Source organism: Diorhabda sublineata, chromosome 1, assembly GCF_026230105.1.
Source record: "Diorhabda sublineata isolate icDioSubl1.1 chromosome 1, icDioSubl1.1, whole genome shotgun sequence".
NCBI lineage: Eukaryota > Metazoa > Arthropoda > Insecta > Coleoptera > Chrysomelidae > Diorhabda > Diorhabda sublineata.
The window spans coordinates 8,965,223-8,981,635 of NC_079474.1; the positions used below are offsets into that span (position 1 = coordinate 8,965,223).

At 31.8% G+C, this 16,413-nt stretch overlaps 1 protein-coding gene across 2 annotated transcripts in view; it reads left to right on the forward strand.

The window, feature by feature from the left end:
- LOC130449501 (metabotropic glutamate receptor 2) overlaps window positions 1-16,413 on the forward strand; it is a 566,135-nt gene that overhangs the window by 215,012 nt on the left and 334,710 nt on the right. Inside the window, exon 1 of one of the 2 annotated variants that reach the window (XM_056787390.1) lies at window positions 10,182-10,344. The exons of the other annotated variant lie outside the window; for it this stretch is intronic. The gene's annotated coding sequence lies outside the window, so the exon portion shown is untranslated. Of the gene's footprint in view, window positions 1-10,181; window positions 10,345-16,413 lie in introns of those variants that run through there. 2 annotated transcript variants of the gene reach the window in all.

The window sequence follows — 16,413 nt, forward strand, 5'->3', positions numbered from 1 at the left end:
TTATTATTCTCCCATTCTCATTTTCTGTATAGATGATATCCTGCTCAGATTGTTTTTTCTTGCATATTATTTCTTCATAGAAATTCTTTTTCTATGTGCTCTCCATTTCTTTACATTCCTTTGCTCTACACGTTTTCTTCGTTATTGTTCTTTTTTATCTTGATCTGTTCCGCTTTGTAACTTTTTCTGTTTAGCTTGTTTTTTTTTTCTAATTTTTTCTTCACATAGCATGGAACTATTTGTTCCTTTTTCTTGTTCAATTTTTTACAGTAATATTTTACTTGTAGTCTTCTTTATGATTTTCTCTAATCGTTTCCATTCATCATTAACATTTTAGCTCTTTTGTTCTTATTAGTATTTTTTCCTTGTTGTTTCATTATGCTTCTTTTACGTCTAATCCCTTGATTTTTCTTCATTTGTTCACTATTAAATACTATTTTTACTCTGAGTTAACAAATATTTTGGGAAATATTCCCACATTTTTATGTCGGTTGTGTAATTGTACTCCGCTCGGATTAAGAAGGTTTCTTTTATCGTAAGTACAAATAACGTTACGAAAATTTTTTACTAAGTAAACCCCAATTATATCTGAACTTCACACCTATCCTAAAGACGATATTATATTTTTTTGAATTACCCTGTAACAAGTATAAGAGAGAACCGATACAATCCATAACAATCGAAAATTTGATTATGAATAAGAAAGAGAACAGAATTTCAAATAAAGCGAAATAGGAAGGTTAGCAAAGCTGAGATGTTCAGTTGTGAGAAACTTCTTAAAATAAATGGAAGAGTGAAACAAGGGCATAACTAGATTACGAGCAAAAGAATTTTCATTCATGTGAAATCAAACATTTTTGCAGTCAATCTTTCCCACTAAAAATTATTCTAGTTAGGTTTTGTCGTATATTTTTTGACCATTGTTCATATAATTTATAATAAATTTTTCTATAAAAATATAGATTTACTTTTGTCTCTTGCAACAAATTTTTTTTGAGTCTGTCCCTTTTTGATTAAAAAGCATAAAGAAGAATTATAATTAATCATGCTTCATATAACAGCAGCTTGGTAATTTGTCTCTTTATAACTAGATAAAAAAAGTCTGTCATTTCTTCTGCTCAGCAGCTCGTGAAACTTGAGAAGAAAATTTTATCCAATACTTCAAACTCTTTGTTAATCCAAAGTTGATACAGAATAAAATTTGTGCCATTAGAAGTTTTGGATAACTACCTAAATATGGGGGTACGTTGCGTCATATATATTTATGATAAGGCGTTAATCAATTTGAACGTATATTGAGAACATAACTTAAAGGTATGTTTATAGTGAGAAACACCGACAGGTGGAGGAATACTATTCACTGTAATCTCTTGTAAACTGTTGATACGTGTGAGAGAGTTAATCAATTGTTTATAGTATGAGAAAATTTGAATGATTTTGATTATTAAATCATAATAGTAGTATCCGTTGATTAAATGATTTATAGGAAAATGCAGAAAAGCGTGTTAAACAGGTTATAGATAATCCAATATTGGATTGAATTCATAATATTGCTGCGATTTCTTAATTTTTTTTGTGGGGGGTGCAGTATTCATTTTTATTTACTATGGTCATGTGATTACCTACATTGGACAGTATTACAAAATTCTTAACCGATGTAAGAAAGAGGTTAGGTCGTTATTTCTTCTTACTGCGAAGGATATTGAACAATTGATTTACTAAAATAGATAAAAACTCCAGGTGCCTTATATGTTTCTTTCCTTACAATTCTTAACGGTTTTATAAGGGTCGTGTTGGTTCTGATTTACTTTTCCTTGCCATTTCTCTTCTATTTTCTCCTTTAAAAATGCTTTGAGATCGCTATGTACTATATAGTTACTTTTTACTGATTGTTCGTTGTTGTCTGCATCTTTTGCAAATCCATCTACTACATCATTTCCCTCTATTTCGGTGTTGGATGGAACCCGCATGAAATTAAGGTTTATCTGGTTATTTCTGCAAGTGAGTAGCTTCTTCTTGATATGAATGGCAATAGGATGGTTGGGATATTGTTGACAGATTGCCGTTGATGAACTTTGGAAATCTGTCATTATAAGAAAATTCTTGAATCCAATTTTCTGAAATTCCTAGTAGAAGGTGCGTCCAGTTTCATCTTGATTTTTTGAAGCATCTGTGTATACCTTATAAAAGTAATCGTATTCACTTAAGGTTCTTAGGAATTCTTGTTTCATTACGTTTATTGTTTTTTCTGATTTATTGAGGTGGCTAAGTTCTAGATCTGTAGTAGGAAGGCCTATTTCCCATGCGTCCAAATTGCAAATTCGTACTGGATAGATATGTGTTGAAAATTTGGATGGGACTTGTACGATGGGTACCCAAACAGATACGCTGTGTTCTGAATAACTTCCAGAGACTATATAATAGTTTTTGTTGTAGATGAACGCTCTGTAGTCAAGTTTAGATCTTATCTATCTTATCAATATATTTGTATATGTGTAGTAAACTCGAATGCTAGTGTCCTGATCAGGTTAATTGCAGCTTGGCATTTTTTCTCAAAAGTCAGAATGTGTGTTTTCCATGTTAATTTTTGATCAAGTATAATTCCTACGAAGTTCACTTCTTTTACATATTCTAACTTTTTTCCATATAAGTTTTGGGCTGGAGTTAAGTTCCTCTTAACATATCGCTTTTGTTTTCCTGCTACTCTGTCTTATTTTTATAATCCGAAAAATCTTCTCTATACTTTGAGTTAATAGAATATTTTTGGTATTCTCTCACTGAGATGTTAGCTATTTTGTTTCGGTCTTTATAAACATTGTTATTAAGCTCCAGAAAATTTATTGTATGGGATTGTTTTGGTTTATATATTCTTTTGATTCCCATAGAGTGGAGATTGAGGTTGAACTGTTTATCGTTGAAACATATTCATTCCAGGATTCCTGTTGGGCCTTTTCAATAGTGTATCCAGCAATGGTTCTCTAGCTTTTCAATTAGATTGAGTTTTGCTCTGTTCTAATTTTTTTGTATCTGTTGAAAGCTTCCTTTGATCTCTTCATGACTTTTTCAAAGTTAGAGTTCTACCAGGCAACCGTGTGGTGTTTGTTACTGTTGTCATACCGTCAGGTATGTTCGTTTGCTGCGTGTGTTATTAGTACAGCAAAAATTGTACTTCTCTCTCGAAGTTTGTGTTTTCATTCATTTCATGAAGATTTTATTGAAGGAATTCTCAAAATTTAAGTTATGAGATAGTGGTCACTATCATATATATACGTTGATTCATCCCAACTCAGTTTTTTTAAAGAGATAGATAACATATCGTTAGATCGATAGTAGAGTCATCGCTAGCTCTTATATTATTCCTAGTTTTTTGTCCGTCATTCAGGAGGTTGAGATTGTAAGTTTTCTGAGTTTCTTTCCGAAAGGTGTTTGTTTAGGTAAGCCCCAGATATGATTGTGGGCATTAAAATCTCACACTATTAATTGAGAAGCTAGAATTTGTTCTAGTAGCTCAGTAATCTCTTCTGTTTTAGGCTTGTTATTAGGTGGAAACTATCACGTAAGTCTAGTAGTTGGTCTTGTGAAGAAGACAATCGATCTTTTGTTATTATGTTCAATTTCTATTTATAGAAGAATATAATATATGGAAAATATGTATTTAATAAATCGCAGATTGAGTCACGTAATGGAAAATTTCCACCGGCGCTATCTTACAGTTCTTTGAACCATGGTTCATACGTTGTATTGAAATTCAAACCGTCTTAACAAACATAAGACCGATCAATAATCAATGTGCAATGGTGTACTTTATTTTTCGGTGTTAAAAGTTTTGCTGTTCCAACAAAGTATCTGTTTAAAAAATGACTTTTGCTATAGTACCTCTTAATTCACTCTATTATCCAGTAATTATATCCAAGCATTCGTTGGTTATAATGTGCGGTCATAGAAAATGTATATAAAAATACTATTAACCATCATAAATTGTGAACCACTAACATCCAATTATTATTATGCAATAGGATGATATCTATCATTTATGACAGTTTTGTATTACCAAGTTGGAAGAAAACTAGTCTACTACACATTCTTTACTCGATACCTGATACTGAAAATGATCATATATATTCAGTAAACCAGATAATGCGTTGCTTAATTTTTTTTGTTCTTCATACCATCCTGATGAAAGGCACTCTATGAAGGAGTTTCTCAAGTGAAAATGTGGAAACAAAACAACAGTTGCATGAAATCTTATTAGTTCTCCATTTTTGCAAATGAATGATCATATATCACCAAGAGAATTTTTAAGTAAACAACTCAATTTCAAATATTATTTCAAATGATAACAAATTTGAGAATTACACAATATTTTAGAAACAAGTAACTTCATTTGACCTTTTTCCTAGTTGTGGTCAATAAATTAAACGATAGAAAATTTCGTGTCCAAGTATCGAAATTTATGTTTGCAGGGGCTGAGGTGGGGAGGTGAAGCAACATTTTCCGTTGGAATCTTTCAGCTCCAAATAATATATCAGATAAATATACCAAATGATTCACCTTGAGACGATTTATTCTACGAATTATGTAACAGCTTAACAGTGAGCTAATTTAATACATACGAGGACTAGATAAAAATTGGTCAACCCAACAAAAACAGACAAAACAATTTTCTTTCAAATCTATTGGATTTTTAACGTAGTAGTCTACATAACCACGAGGTATAGTTATTAAATAGAATAGTTAGATGCAGCAAATTATTTTATTTTGGATACATAATTTTTTAGTTTATATAGAAATGTTCTTTGAGACACTTTTAACTTTTTTAGAAAGTATTTTCATTTACAATAAACAACTTATAATTTCTACAGAAAATAACTTCACAGACAAATAATTATTTCAACAATGAACAGTAACAAAACAATGAATGAACTCGAATTTAATGCAATGAACTTATATTTATGTATTTTGGAATCCGCTGATCGTGTGGCAGTGTCGGGGACCTTTCACATTTCCATATTAATAATATATACCCCTTCTGTGTCCTCATGAAACCCTTTACCAATATTTCATTGTTTGAAACAGTATTCTGTTTCTTTCCTCAGAACGCATGGCGCTTTCACTTTGATAATTTCAACGAATTTGTTCCTTTCAATGTAAATTTCACCTTATATTAGGAAACCGATCAAGAGAATAAGGTTGATAGTTTAACTACTGGGTATAGCGACGCTCTTTGACGTTATCTTAAGTTCGGCTCTCAAGCCTTAACGAGACGTAATACGTTTTCTTGGAGTTTTTCTGGATTATAACCTTGTACGTTATCCAGTTCTATTTTCATAAATTGGTATTGGATATAGGTGAAGTAAAGTATATATTTGTGGTTCAATTAGGGGGTTCCTAAGGACAAATACTAGATCTTAATTTGTTGGATATGCTTCGAGATCGATTATTTCCGAATGAAATTACAGAATATTTTACGAGTAGCGGTTAACCTTTTCTAATCGTATTTTCTGAGATTTCTTTAAGAGCAGTGATCACATTTTCGGGGTCAATAATAGAAATTTGATTTATGTTAAGTTGTACAATAGTAATTGAATTCAAAATATTGTTAACAGTATTTTCAAAGTACGAGTTACTCTCTATTAGTTCTTCGCAAATTTGAAAGAAGTATAGTTTAACTCCGATAAGCGCAATTTCGTTGATTGATTGTATAATAGTAGTTTCAATTGTTTTTATGAATGAAATTGAATATAATTTAATGAATTTTCAGTTTAATTTTGATTTATTTCTAATTTATTAATGGCATTCTGTATAGTATTCACCGTCAGACGCGTCAAGATTTCCGGTTATTGATTTAAATATGCTACCAATACCATTTATAAATTCTCTTTTTTGTCTTTTGACGTGAAAAGATATTTCACTAGTTTCTACTGATAGATTTCCCGATTTGTTGAAATAATACCAAATGTCATTTGACATCGGCTCTAAAGGACGTTATCATGGAGTAATTTGAACTAAAGGTATTTTTAATTGTATTCTTTTGTTTGTTTCAAAAGTTCCCGACTAAATTGTTTATTGTCTCAATTTTATATTGACATGTTGCTGTTCCGATATAAAAATAAATTAATTGTAATAATAAAAATTTAGTACCTTCGCTGAAAGAACTTGAAAAAACCGTTAAACTTATTTTCTAATTTATTTATAATTTGTTTTTCTTTCGCATAAACTTTGTTACCCACTTTGTACTTCAGTCTGTTCTTAGAAACATGATTGTCATATTAAATTTTAGCTTTTTCTCTCTTTATCAAGGTTTTTGCCCTTGCTACGGTTATTTAGATCTCTAATATATGAGGAAGTACTTCTTTTTCATTATACAATTTTCCTGGTGGTCTATTGGACGTGCTTGTATGTCCGAATATAAATTCGTATGTTGTAAGCCCGTGTGTCTTGTTTCTAGAATTGTTATAAGTTATAATTACAAAAGATAAAATACTGTAGGAGTGTTCGTTGGGGTGATCTGCTAAATTTATTTGAATCATTTCTAATAAAGCATTGTGTAAGCTTTCTAAGGATCCGTTACATTGTGGATGTGTCAATTTATTATCAAATATATCACATAGGTAATTTAAGAGCTCGTTATTGAAATCGTGACAGGTATCGCAATGAATTAGGAGCGGTGTGCCAAAATGTAGTGAACTGACAATAGATTTTACACTTTTATCCTCAAGGGGGTATGCTTGACAAAACTTCGTTAGTTCGTCTCTTCTCCTCGCCTCTTTCTTTGAGGTACTTCTATAATATCAACATTAATGCGTACGAAAGGTGATTTCGCAGTCTCGATTATGACGAGGGGGGTATCCAAGCATTTGCGGCAGATTTTTGATTCTTGACAATTGCGGCATTACTTGATATAATTTTCTGCGTCTCAAGTGAGCCCAGCTTAATCATATCTTTGCCGACTTCGTCTAATAGTTTCATTATTTCCGCCGTTAAGGTTGCTTCAACAGTTATGAAATTGATCGGAAATAATTGATTTTTGATGTTCTTCTAGTTATTTCGTAACCCTCGACAAATAGTGAATTTCACCTAAATTTAAGATAGTAGTAATGCTAACGTCTCTAATATTATGGTTATCTTCAGCTGCATCTTTTTTTGAGGGTTTCTTTAATATTGCTAGGAATAAGTGTTCACAATCACTGGTTGGTTCACATGATATAGGAATAATAAGGTATTTTTTCATTTTCGGCTGTTTTACTGCTATCTTTTATTGTTTTTTCATGATAGTCTTGTGAATAATTCTCTTGGAGAATAGTTGAAATGTTTTTATTTTCCTTGTTTAGTGAATGGTTATGAGAGTATTTTCAAATAATCAATTGATGATTTTGTTTTGTATAGTTCGAGAAGAGAGAAGAATTCCTTTTCATTAACTTCCCATTTAACTTCCGATTCACCTTTATAAGTTTGTTCGTATGAGCCTACAATTCCATGAGTAGGGTAAATTGAGTGTGGTAAACATTTGAAATTTCCTAGCTTTGGAAGAAAATGATCTTTTACGTGGTTGATTTCTATCTGAAAAAGGGCATCTGCATTTTTATTAGATTTGCAGGATTTGTATTGGAATTGATAATCATAATGTTCTAATTTGAGGGGCCATCGTGCAAGAGAGGGGGTCAGTCAGGTAAGTACGGTCTAAAGTGTTTTACTGCCAATACAATTGCGCAAAGTTCTCTGTGGAGTATTTTGTTTCGCCTTCGCACAATGTGCTAGACGCATAAGCATAGGTAAATCCTTTCTTGTTGGGCCTTTCGATAAATTCGCACCAATGGCAAATGCGCTAGCATCTGTATTTAAAATAAAAATTTCTTCAAAGGTTGAGTATATTGAAATCGGAGTAGTAGTTAAAGCATCTTAAAAAAAGCCCCAATAAGGATTCAATTTCTTTTTGGTTTATGGGTTTAGGGAGTTTTTCTACACATTTGATGTCAGCCAAAACTGGCTTAAGGTAGGTGACTTCTTTCCTCAAAAATTCGCATTTATAAGTCTGAAGTTTGAGACTGGCTTCTTGAAGTCTCTTAATCACATCCTCCGTTAAGCGAGAAATATGTTTCTGTATCGTAGAGGGTTGAACAATAATGTTACCTTCTGGAATATCAAAGGTGCATTTATCAGAGATAATATGGCATTACCTCTGTTACGGCTGTTACACTCAAAACGTAACTGTATAATCTACTACCTAAGTAATTTCCACACACTATTTCGATATTGACATTTCAGGCCAGAAAACATACTTTTCCTACTTCTCTACGCAATTACTTAAAATTTTAATATCAGTCAATTTTATTTCAAGGCCTACACCTATGGCCGACACCGAAATTGAGCCTAACTGGACGGAATTTCCCATTTTATGACTCTATGTCTTTCTGAAATAGACCATAGTTAATTATTTCCCAGAACACGTGGCGCCTTCGAAGCACGCAGAATTCATTTTCAAAATATTGAAATTCGAAATTATTCTAGAAGTGAATATTAAAAATTCTGTATTTTGATACGTGTTGCTCACATCATTCACCTATCTGAGCAGTAGTTCGCAGTTGGAAGTGAGGAAGACGCCACTTAGTGTTCGCTGGAAAATGTTCATCAACATGTACTATATAGCGACGTTCTTTGACGTTCTCAGTCGGAGAAGTTTGAAAGAACAAATTTTATAAACATTCAACGCCATTAACAACCAACTAACCTCACCTAACCTATAAATTTCAACTTCACTTATATCGACCTAATCTATATAATCATTGATTGTTTATTCCAACCAATAAATATTCAGCTACATTCATAACGATCGAGCCTATTGAAATTTAATGTTATCCAAAAATCAACCAATCAATATTGAACATAATTCACTACAATGTATAAATCTTCTTCATTTTAGGTCTCTTCTGTTTCAAAATTAGTTTTTTTGATAATTTTTGAAAGATAGATAAAGTTGACGCTTTTTTCGAAGATAAGCCACTTCTGAAACAAATAGTCTAATCGCTTAGCGTTACCAAATAGTAACGAACTTATAACGCCTGGCGGAAATCCACTATGACACCACATTCTGTAACTCTAGCAAGAAGATTAGTATATTTTAAATCTTTATGTATAACCTAGTAAATAATCACAAATTTTTAGAATTAGAGGTAAATAACTGCACAAAATTTCATTTCTTTCAATACAAAAACAACGCTCGTACTTTCTTGTTGCTGAGACTATTCTATTTGCTTTTGTTTTGTTTTTTGAACTATTTTAAATAAAAATCGAGCACAGTCTTTTTTATATACTTTGAAATAAAAATACAGCTAAAAGATTTATGGGCGTTTTTACAATACCCAAATGGCAACGCTAGCGAGGTCATAATTTATGATGATATATTCTGGTTAATGAATATATAACAATTAAGTTATGGAATAAACAACTCAAAATATATTCTTGAAATCCTTTTTTGATTGAGAAACTCTTCCATAATTCTTTTATTTCCTCATTTCCTCAATTAAGAAAATTCACACAATTAAACAATAAATTAGATACTATTTTCTGTATTATCTTGAACTTTTACTGGTTGTGAATAATTGTGAGTTACTGTCTAAAAAAATACCAATTTTTTCCATTGAATAGATTTTCTAAGAGTTGTTGGTGTTTAACGAAACTCCATCAGCCTTGAAATTAGATTTACTGGTGTGAGCTTGTAGTGAATAAAATATCTGCAAGCTCACGACATTCATTATTGCAATTCTTGTTTGATAGAAACAATATAATTTCCAACTTTCCATTGCCAGAAGATGACTTGACGAATTCATCATTCCTCTAAAGCTACGTTAACGACAATATAATAGTTAAAATTTGGGACGAGGTAGTAGTTTGAAAATACTTTTTGTTCCATCTAATCAAGTCTCTTTTTATATCTATCCTTCAACTTCTTGATTATCGAATCCTAAAAAAGTACCCAAATTCACCTCAGTATATCTGCGACACCAAAACCTTCAAACCTTGAAAATCAAACTCGGTTAATAGCCCCTCTTGTTTTATTTCGCTACTTTCCCATTTATCAGCAAGTCTCCCGTCCACGCCCTCAACGGTTTGCTTAATCTGACAACGCGCAGCCTGCGGACGCAATCTCACCCAACTTTCAACTCCCAAAACTCCTGAAGTTTGTCTCTCAACTCGACTGGACGTAACTACGCGCGGGGCAACTTTTGTTCCGAATACGCGGTGTGTTGATCGTGTTTCGAAATTAACCGCTTCGACTTTTCAGAGGTTCGAGGACTTTTTTTTGATAACAAGCAATTGCTGCACAAAAGTGTTTTATAGAGATAAGTGAGTACTAAACTGTAAAGGGATATTTATTTTGCTGGTGTCACAATTGTGCAACAACAAAAATTCATTTTAAAAACTCTTTAAAAACAAATGGAAGAATAGAAAAAATATTTAGAAATCTTTAGAATTATGGTAATTTGAAAATAATCTCTATTTTTATTACATTCACAGGTATACGTGATATATTCGATACACACGTGTTAAAACTGTTTGAAATTTACGACCAATGGAATTTATTACCAAATTTACTTTAATTCCAATTTCGTCTCGAAATGGCAATTCAAATCTGCTATTCATGAATCTTACTCACGTAGTTGGGTATAATGAATATTCCTATTTTCACTTGAAAGTTTTAATTATCAATGAATAATGGATAATATCATCTCGTTCAGGATATGTATATAATGTTAGTGAAGAGATTAAAACTTTTTATTGGTTTGAATATATAACTTTTTTATGTTCAATGTGATCATGGGAGTAAAGACTGATAAAAAGTAACTATTATTCACGAATATTGTAAATCATCTAGTGAATAAAGCTGTTATAGGATGCTATATCATCTATAGGACTGGTAAATAAATTTAATTATGGATTCTGAAAAAATTTATTTTCATGAAAATGAAATGACATTATTTAGACTACCTAAATTCATATATAGTGAGAAAATGAAACACCAGCTAGTAAAAAGCTATGTAACTTTTTAGTTTCGATTAAAGTGATTCAGTGCTATTCTTCTTTTAAATACATCGAAATCCAGAATTTTTTTTTACATCCATAATACGAGAAAATCTTCATTTGGGTGGATGTTGTTGCTGTTATGTATGGTTTCATTTACTGAGACTCTTCATCAAATATATGAATAGAATTCAATGCATTATGAATTGAGTCAAACAGGTTATATATATATGAAAAACATAACAAAATTCACATATTTCTTTACAATAAAATAACGTAACCTAGTAATATTTTACTACTCTGTTATTTTGATAAGTTCGCAAATACTACAAAGTAGTCGGTTGTTCAGAAGAACCGTCCTAGTCCATATCTCAGGACGGATTAAATTTCAGCTTTGAAGAACAAAATATTATAACCAAGGGGACCGGGGAAATACGAGAACATTAGAGATTGTAATTGAAAATATAAAATTATTTGAATTTCATCCAATTAAGTGGCACTTTATATACGAGAATCGAAATATTCAGCAAATTCTACACATTTTTCATCACAAGTTTCAGTCTATCTCTTATAATAAAAGATGGGAGAGAACGAGAACTCTATTATGAAAAAATGTATGTAAGCCCAGTTCCATTTGACCGATTTTTATAAATTTGATGTTGTTTAAAAAAGCTTTTGACCAGCAGTCGTAAACGGCAAAAGTTAACATACAAACGTTGAGTGCCCTGCACATTATTCCTTATATGTTAGGGATTTTTTAGTTTGAACGTATCAATCAGATCACCAGTCTTAGACGCTTGGATTTTTATTTGTGGTGCTGAATGAAGTATCTCGGTCACATCAATAGACCAATCAATAGATCAATAGTATTTTAATGGCAGAAATTGAAACTACTGTACTTATTCACCAGTCAGCATGCATTTCATGTACAGAAAATGATGGATGTCAAGGATGACAACTAGGGCGCCGGTAACATATGTAAAGAAGACGAAAACAAAAACAGAGAAAAAAATTGGGAATAGTAGAATGGAAAATGATGAAAACAACTATGGGGCCACTGCAATCTAGCGACAATGAGTAAAGGCACATATGAGCTATGAGATACTGATAGAAATTGCCAATTAATATGAGTTAAAAGAAATGAGAAATATAGGATAAAGGAAACGGTTCGAATATGCATTGCGAAAAAGCAAGAAATCGTTTTACCATTACTCCAAAACCAGGAGGCAAGGTAAGGCAACGAAAGTGATATTCAAGAGACTGAATTAAGAAAAGACAGATTTGTAACTGATAGGTGTGAGAAAAATAGGATCAGTACAGCCAATAAAGTGGAAATGGAAGGCGGCGCACATATAGTGTTTACCCACCATAGGTATATTCAAAAATCGAAATAATATAGAACCAATATGAACAAATTTGCCAAATTCTGTGTTTTTCCAATAGATCTACTGAGATCAACTTGAAGAATTATCAAGTTTTTATCGTTTTTCGTTATATTCTTTCTGTAATTTCATATTGAACACTGCTTCCACTGTTAACACTACACCACCTTTCGCAATTACACAGTCTGGTACACGTTTCGATAACCAAGTTATCGTCTTAAGAGAATGAAGATTGAATTAAACATATTAACTTATTTTATATTAAATTCCTCCACAAATGAATTTTCTCCCGTGAAAAATAATTCCAGCGGGAGAACATTTTCGTCAGAAAACTTCACATTTAGTTCTTAAAAACTAAACTATATAGTGGGGTGTAAGAGAGAGGCCCTGTGTACTTATTTAAGGTGTTCTTACATTTAATAATTCCAATGCTTTCGAATGCATCCAACAATTTATTATTGAATACATTTTTTAACAATTTGACATTTCAATTCATAATTATGACTGGCACCGTGTTCGGCAATACTCGATTATTCGGTTCGCTCATATTTTAAATGAGCTATGTGCTCTTTAAACCAAACAAATCGCACAAATTACTGTTAAAATTTTTTCCGCAGAACATTCCAAGTTTTTTTCCCCGAATTTTCGAAAAAATTCTCAACCGAGAAGTAATTTATGGTTAATTTAAACTGGTGTGAGAGTTTCTTGAAATTTATTGATCTTAGAGACTTCGATACTATATATAGAACAGAATTATCGAGATGGAACTACGAGAAATAAAGAAACTAGTGAATATATGGACACAATTGTAGATAGAATACGCAGTAAACCAATGTGGTTATCATAAATTTTGACTAACACTGTCAAAATACAAAAGAAATAAAAAACGGAAGAAGAGAGAATGAAAATAGGAAAAATCTATGAATACTTAGTAATTATGTTGACATAGGCCTTAAAGATAGAGGCAAAGATGATACAAAGAGAGAATGAAGCAACAAAACAACTACTTACTAAACAATATCATAGTGCGATTTGGAGATATTGTCATGCAATTAAAAACTGGTCAATGAGAAGCATGGAGCTAAGTTGAGCACAATTGAAATGATTAGAATACTAGAGGGCAAAACAAAGTGAGCGAAATTTGGAAATAAAGCGAAAATGACGAAATAAGAGATTGAAATTACGAGAAACGTTGAATTGATATGAACATATCCCGCAATAAGAGCACACAAACTATAAGAAAGTGGAGTACTATTAGGAGAAGTGGTAAAACGAGAGGAAAGTGTATAGTTCAAATAAGGGAGATGAAATTTGAGAAGGGAAAAAATCGAATGGAATGAACGACACTTGAAAAGATAGGAGAAGTTGATCAAATAATCTTCGTATTTAGTGCCAAAGTATCACCACAATCTTGTAATTCATATGAAAATTCATAACATAACGTTTGACATATTCATTTATAAATTGTAACGTTCCTTTTATAACATAACTATCAAAAATTATCTTTTTCATGTTAAGAAAACATTTTGATCTACGATACTGATCATAAAAACAGAACAAAGATTGCAGATATCGGACTTTATAATATAAACGAAAATAACGAATGATGTTGGTGAAACATATGTATTTACTTCAGTATATACACAAAACTTTCAATATAGTTTCAAAATGAAATCTTTGTTCTTTAGACGAAATAATTTTATATCGTCTATTTAAGGTGTTAATAAAATCAACTAACTTTCGGTATAAATTCTCATTTAAGGAGAATAGAGAATGGTAATCAATCATTCTGTTCAATTAGACGATTTTGAAATCAATCTTGATTACTGTCATTTCTGGTTCTAATAATGGAGCTACCTCTGAATATTAAATTATGGAAAAAAATATTCCACAATTTTGACTGTGAAGATGATCCTCGAATAGAAGTCTACTACATCTTATCAATAATACTTTCCATAGAAATTGCGAGACTGTTAACAGTTGAATCAACATTGAATGTAAATCTTTAAAGGCTGAATATAAAATGTTGAGCTATTTTGATTTATCATTTTAAGAACCTTGTAATAAAATCGGAAGTAGGTATAACTTTTTATCGGTAAAATTTTATGGCTCAATTAGAACATGGCCATTCTTATACGTTTAAAATTTTTCTAGAATAATAGAGGAATTGAACAACGAGATTTTTCCATTAGGTTCGAAACTATTAATGTCTTTCATTATAAAAAAAGCTACAAAACTGAATAAGTGGTATTCGGAGGCTCATTATCCAATACCTGAACTAAAAGGTCATTATATACATTGAGGAAATAATAAATTTAAATACTCTGGGAAAAATATAATAGGAGCACGTTTCTATAGTTAATCAAGTCAAAAAATTGGAAATAATTCTTAATATAGTATTGGAACTAATATCGTTGTTCTGAAAGCGCCGAATTCTCAATGCTCATATACCTAATAAATTTTTCTTTCGTTTCTCTTGCCTCTTTTCCATTTCCTTCAATATCCCCAATATCTGTTATTTGGTCTATCATCTTCCTTTTCGGCTTGCCTCTTCTTTTAGAGTTTCTCTCTCTTCTATTTCGCTTACATCTATTCAAACAATAGATCGGTGGATAATCATCGTGTTGTATCGAGTATACTCTTTACGGATGAAGCTACATTTACCCATGATGGCATTAATAATGCTCGTAACTATCGGACGAAAATCCCCACGCAACAGTCGAAAGCAATTTTCAACATCGGTTTTCTGTAAACGTGTGGTGTGGTGTGGTACGGTTGACAGTTATTTAATTGGCCCTTTAATTTTTGAGAATAGTCTCACAGGAGACAACTACCTAAATTTCTTACAAAATGAATTACAAGGCCTACTAGAGGATGTTCGTGTAAATATTAGAATGCAGATGTACTATCAGCACGATGGAGCTCCTGCACATGTCGCTCATCAGGTCAAGCAATATTTGGACGATCGTTTTTCAGGGCGTTGGATTGGTCGTGGAGGTCCCATTAATTGGCCTGCAAGATCTCCAGACCTCACACCACTAGATTTTTGTTTATGGGGCTGGATGAGAAATGAAGTCTACAATATAAAAGTGGACACACGGGATGCACTAATTAGACGAATTGAGAATACTGCAGCCCATATTAAAGAAGAAAGAAATGAATCAATTGGGAGAGCAACAAGCGCTCTTCGTAGATGAAGCAGAAAATGTTAAGAAGTCAATGGCGGTATTTTGAACATTTATTGAAAGAACGCTATGATTAAAAAAATTTTTTGTGATAATTTGTTTGTTTGTTAGGTTAGGTTAGGTTGACTTGAAAAAAAAAGAAAATCGGTTAAAAACTTATGAGTTTTTTACATTATTTTCACGTGTATATTACACTCCTAGAGTTTGGTGCGTTCCTACCGACTCACCCTGTATATGATTTCCATGTATTGAAGACTAGTTAGAGTTATTTAGAAAATTGTCATGGCGACTATGTGTAGTAAATTCAATTAAAGTAAAAAAGGGAAATTTTCTCAAATTAACCAAATGTGAAACTAAAATAAAAACAGCGACTTCTTAGGTTTTCTCTTATATGAAATAGAAATATTTGAGAATGCGAGACTTGGAAGGAAAAAATTCTCATTAATTCAATACCATTTGCGTTAATTGATAATCCTGTAGCCATAAATTTTCTAGCTACTTAAATTGCAATGCCTCCGCTGGATATGTTTTGATTAAGTCTGTTATAGAAACTTGCGTGCTTACGAAAATAGAATACGTGGTTTGAAATTTTGGAATTTGTTTCCTCTATTTATGGGAGTATTTATGTACCAATATGGTTATGTTTTTTAAAAATGGGTATAGAATCCATTTAAATTCCATCGAAGTAGATATCGGAACGTTATTATTTTTGAGACGAATTAAAGAAAGAGTCAGAATCTTCTTACAACAATGATTTTTTCGCTGTGGGGTGTATAGTCAACAGTTTGTCTACTTTGCGTCTCAATCTTTTGCTTTTGGTTTTCATT